Below are 6,246 nucleotides of genomic sequence, written 5' to 3'. Positions count from 1 at the left end.
ACTTTAGATCTGCCAGGGCGTGGGGCATGGGCAGGAAAAAACACATCCGTCTGTGGGCTCTCTCTCGGAAAGTCAGAATACACATTCAGACAACATCTTTAGGGAACCATGTGTGAAGAGTTACAAAAAGTGTTGTGAACTAAAGGCCTTCAAATACTTCCAAAGCAGCAAATTTGGACTTAGTCACATTTCCTAGTATGGGTAATAGTCCCCCAAACAGGCTCATTCTCGTTCAGGCTGTTCAGTGACTGGGAAAGTGAAGTAAAACTAGGGTGGTTCTAGTAAAGCTACAGGTATTTGTGTGGTTTGCAAAATTCCTGCCTCCAGACGTATGAGAATAACAAGATCTTTACAGTCATCACGAACTCACTGTAACTTGCACATTCTTCAGACATCTGTGTTTTGATAAAGAGCATGATTTTATCAATATACAGTCAACTACAAGGAGCAGAATATCTAACGGGGTGGGTCTTAAAACACTTAGAAAGTGAAAGTTGCTCAGAAAGAGTGTCCGACTCTTGGCGACCCCATGGACTATACAGTCCATGGGATTCTCCAGGCCAGAATACTGGCGTGGGTGGCCTTTCCCTTCTCCAGGGGATCTTCCCAACCCAGGGATCGAACCCAGGTCTCCCGCATTGCAGGCAGATTCTTTACCAGCTGAGCCACCAGGGAAGGCCTAAAACACTTCAACACTAAGGGGAAATTTATTTCACAAGAAGTCTGGGTGGTTCAGTTCCACAGGTGATAAACTGAGTGGCTCAGGAGTGTCACCAGGGACCCAGGCTCTTTCCATGTTTTCCTGCCCATCCTTCTGTTTTTGTCCTCTGGGTTGACCCTCTGGCTGCCCGGGCACAGGAGGGCCTAGAGGAGCTACTCCACGTTCAAGGTCAGGTGGGGCGGCGGTGAGGAGATACCCCTCGTCCAAGGTAAGGAGCAGTGGCTGTGCTTTGCTGGAGCAGCTGTGAAGAGAGATCCCACGTCCAAGATAAGAGAAACCCAAGTAAGACAGTAGGTGTTGCGAGAGGGCAGATACACTGAAACCATAATCACAGAAAACTAGTCAATCTAATCCCACTAGGACCACAGCCTTGTCTAACTCAGTGAAACTAAGCCATGCCCTGTGGGGAACCCAAGAAGGGCGGGTCATGGTGGAGAGAGCTGACAGAATGTGGTCCACTGGAGAAGGGAATTCAGTATTCTTGCCTTGAGAACCCCATGAACAGTATGAAAAGGCAAAATGACAGGATACTGAAAGAGGAACTGCCCATGTCAGTAGGTGCCCAATAAGCTACTGGAGATAGTGGAGAAATAACTCCAGAAAGAATGAAAGGATGGAGCCATGGAGCCAAAGCAAAAGCAATACCCAGCTGTGGATGTGACTGGTGATAGAAGCAAGGTCTGATGCTGTAAAGAGCAATATTGCATAAGAACCTGGAATGTGAGGTCCATGAATCAAGGCAAATTGGAAGTGGTCAAACAGGAGATGACAAGAGTGAACGTCAACATTCTAGGAATCAGCGAACTAAAATGGACTGGAATGGGTGAATTTAACTCAGATGACCATTATATCTACTACTGCAGGCAGGAATCCCTCAGAAGAAATGGAGTATCCATCATGGTCAATAAAAGAGTCTGAAATGCAGTACTTGGATGCAATCTCAAACACAACAGAATGATCTCTGTTCGTCTCCAAGGCAAACCATTCAATATCACAGTCATCCAAGTCTATGCCCCAACCAGTAACGCTGAAGAAGCTGAAGTTGAACGGTTCTATGAAGACCTACAAGACGTTCTAGAACTAACACCCCAAAAAGATGTCCTTTTCATTATCAGGGACTGGAATGCAAAAGTAGGAAGTCAAGAAACACCTGGAGTAACAGGCAAATTTGGCCTTGGAATACAGAATGAAGCAGGGCAAAGGCTAATAGAGTTTTGCCAAGAGAACGCACTGGTCATAGCAAACACCCTCTTCCAACAACACAAGAGAAGACTCTACACATGGACATCACCAGATGGTCAACACCGAAATCAGACTGATTACATTCTTTGCAGCCAAAGATGGAGAAGCTCTATACAGTCAGCAAAAACAAGACCAGGAGCTGACTGTGGCTCAGATCATGAGCTCCTTATTGTCAAATTCAGACTTAAATTGAAGAAAGTAGGGAAAACCACTAGACCATTCAGGTATGACCTAAATCAAATCCCTAATGATTATACAGTGGAAGTGAGAAATAGATTTAAGGGCCTAGATCTGATAGAGTGCCTGATGAACTATGGACGGAGGTTCATGACATTGTACAGGAAACAGGGATCAAGACCATCCCCATGGAAAAGAAATGCAAAAAAGCAAAATGGCTGTCTGGGGAGGCCTTACAAATAGCTGTGAAAAGAAGAAAAGCGAAAAGCAAAGGAGAAAAGGAAAGATATAAGCATCTGAATGCAGAGTTCCAAAGAATAGCAAGGAGAGATAAGAAAGCCTTCCTCAGCGATCAATGTAAAGAAATAGAGGAAAACAACAGAATGGGAAAGACTAGAGATCTCTTCAAGAAAATGAGAGATACCAAGGGAACATTTCATGCAAAGATTGGCTCGATAAAGGACAGAAGTGGTATGGACCTAACAGAAGCAGAAGGTATTAAGAAGTAGCAAGAATACACAGAGGAACTGTACAAAAAAGATCTTCACGACCCAGATAATCACAATGGTGTGATCACTCACCTAGAGCCAGACATCCTGGAATGTGAAGTCAAGTGGGACTTAGAAAGCATCACTATGAACAAAGCTAGTGTAGGTGATGGAATTCCAGTGGAGGAGCTCTTTCAAATCCTGAAAGGTGATGCTGTGAAAGTGCAGCACTCAATATGCCAGCAAATTTGGAAAACTAACCAGTGGCCACAGGACTGGAGAAGGTCAGTTTTCATTCCAATCCCAAAGAAAGGCAATGCCAAAGAATGCTCAAACTACCGCACAATTGCACTCATCTCACACGCTAGTGAAGTAATGCTTAAAATTCTCCAAGCCAGGCTTCAGCAATACGTGAACCGTGAACTTTCAGCCTGGTTTTAGAAAAGGCAAAGGAACCAGAGATCAAATTGCCAACTTCCACTGGATCATGGAAAAAGCAAGAGAGTTCCAGAAAAACATCTATTTCTGCTTTATTGACTGCCAAAGCCTTTGACTGTGTGGTCAAAATAAACTGGAAAATTCTGAAAGAGATGGGCATACCAGACCACCTGACCTGCCTCTTGAGAAACCTATATGCAGGTCAGGAAGCAACAGTAAGAACTGGACATGGAACAACAGACTGGTTCCAAATAGGAAAAGGAGTACGCCAAGGCTGTATATTGTCACCCTCCTTATTTAACTTATATGCAGAGTACATCATGAGAAACGCTGGACTGGAAGAAGCACAAGCTGGAATCAAGATTGCTGGGAGAAATATCAATAACCTCAGATATGCAGATGACACCACCCTTATGGCAGAAAGTGAAGAGGAACTAAAGAGCCTCTTGATGAAAGTGAAAGAGGATAGCGAAAAAGTTGGCTTAAAGCTCAACATTCAGAAAACAAAGATCATGGCATCCGGTCCCATCACTTCATGGGAAATAGATGGGGAAACAGTGTCAGACTTTATTTTGGGGGGCTCCAAAATCACTGCAGATGGTGATTGCAGCCATGAAATTAAAAGACACTTACTCCTTGGAAGAAAAGTTATGACCAACCTAGATAGGATATTCAAAAGCAGAGACATTACTTTGCCAACAAAGGTCCGTCTAGTCAAGGCTATGGTTTTTCCTGTGGTCATGTATGGATGTGAGAGTTGGACTGTGAAGAAAGCTGAGCACCGAAGAATTGATGCATTTGAACTGCGGTGCTGGAGAAGACTCTTGAGAGTCCCTTGGACTGCAAGGAGATCCAACCAGTCCATTCTGAAGGAGGTCAACCCTGGGATTTCTTTGGAAGGAATGATGCTGAAGCTGAAACTCCAGTACTTTGGCCACCTCATGCGAAGAGTTGACTCATTGGAAAAGACTCTGATGCTGGGAGGGATTGGGGGCAGGAGGAGAAGGGGACGACCGAGGATGAGACGGCTGGATGGCATCACGGACTCGATGGACGTGAGTCTGAGTGAACTCCGGGAGTTGGTAATGGACAGGGAGGCCTGGTGTCCTGTGATTCATGGGGTCGCAAAGACTCGGACACGACTGAGCGACTGAATTGAACTGAACTTGACCCTCTGGTGTAACAGAGTGGCGACATCTCCAGGCGTCATCTGCTTCTACAACAATATCCGTGTCTCTCCAAGGTTTTTCACAGAAGCCCCTTGGTAGACTTCACCTATTTTACTAGGAGCCATTAAATGCCTATTTCCAAATCAGTTATTAACATGGAGAACAGAATTGCTGTGACTGGCTTAAAGTCATCAAGATCCCTCTCCTTAGGTTGTGAATACCTGTGAAGCATATAGCCTTCTGATAGCTAAACAAAACTGGTTCTGTTAGCAAGAGAAAGGACCATGGGTTAGGGATCACCAGTGTCTGTCCTGTTTAAGAAATTGGGGGAGGCCTGTCTAACCGACAACCGTGTAAAATAGAAAATTGTAATTATACTAAATTACAATTCTACAAATAATGTGTACCACAGGAAACTGGTTTAATAAACGGCGGGCAGTAGTATTCTTTCCCTGATACCACGCCATTTGGTTACTTGGTTTGGCCGCACCACGTGGCATGCGGGATCTTAGTTCCCCAGCCAGAAAGGGAGCCTTGGCCCTGCAGTGGGAACTCATCTCTTTAACCACGGGACTGCCAGGAAGTCCCTGGCTACTTTTATTTTTAATTTTTGAAATATGTCAAGCACCGGAAGTACAGGATAACGCCTGTTGCAGATATCACCCAGCTTTAGTAGATCATAACATTTTGCCATTATTTGCTTTAAGGGTCCCCATTTAAAGAGAAATGAAGTTATCCTTTTAAGTACTACCACCTCTAATCTTACTCTTTGCTTTTCCAAAAGTCAACACTATTTTGAATTTGGTGGACATCCTGTCTGCTTTTCTTGTCTACTGTATGTACAGATGTATCCACAGTGTATAACATGTGTAGTTTGCTTTTTTTCAGTCAATAGGATTTTGAAATTTATCTGATGTATGTAACTCTGGTTGGTTGATTTTTCGCCACTTGGTATTTCATTGAACATATATGCCACAATTTACTTATCATTTCTCTGTTGATAAGAAAATTTTAAATTATTGATCATTTCAACCAGTATGGCACCGAATAAACATACTTGAACATCTTGTGCTCATGTGTTGGGTGTGTATTTAGAAATGAAATTGTTGGGTCGGGGGTATATGCATTTTCAACATAGCTGCTGCCGCTAAGTCGCTTCAGTCGTGTCTGACTCTGTGCGACCCCACAGAAAGCAGCCCACCAGGCTCCCCTGTCCCTGGGATTCTCCAGGCAAGAACACTGGAGTGGGTTGCCATTCCCTTCTTCAATGCATGAAAATGAAAGGTGAAAGTGAAGTTGCTCAGTCGTATCCGACTCTTCGTGACCCCATGGACTGCAGCCCACCAGGCCCCTCCATCCATGGGATTTTCCAGGCAAGAGTACTGGAGTGGGGTGCCATTGCCTTCTCCATTCAACACAGCTAAATGGGTCTGCAAGGTGGTGGAACCACTTGGATTATATTCTCATTGGCAATGTGCTTGCTGGGTTCCTCCCTCTTGTCTCGCATTTAATCTCAGACAATCCGTTACGGCCAGTCTAGCACTGAAACAGCCTCACTTTAGTTTATATTCCCTGTGGACATGTACACGTATGTATGCATTAAACAGTAAGTAACCCGCTAAACAAACTGCCCTTACCACCCCCACTAAATGCTGTGTTCCGTATGTTTATGACATCATGCCAAACCCCCAAACAAGGCAAAAAATACAAATACACAGAATTTATTAGTGGATCTATTTAACAAACATTTCCATGGAAAGGAAAACAGACCTAGAAAATCGCCCTAAACATACCAATGAATTACTTAGTTCTAGGGAAGTGTCTGTCTATATAAGGAGTGTATGTTTTACCAAAATCAGTTAAAAAATCAACACTCAATTCAACATAAATTACATAGATCAACCATACACAAGCTACATTATTACATGTAATAAACTCTCCTGTTAATGCAGCTAAAATACTTTAAAGGAAGACACTGAATTCCATTAACAAGGGTTTGCTCCCAGCCTGT

The sequence above is a fragment of the Capra hircus genome, chromosome 22, assembly GCF_001704415.2.
Source record: "Capra hircus breed San Clemente chromosome 22, ASM170441v1, whole genome shotgun sequence".
In the NCBI taxonomy this organism is placed as follows: domain Eukaryota; kingdom Metazoa; phylum Chordata; class Mammalia; order Artiodactyla; family Bovidae; genus Capra; species Capra hircus.
Note: the sequence above shows the minus strand (reverse complement) of the source record.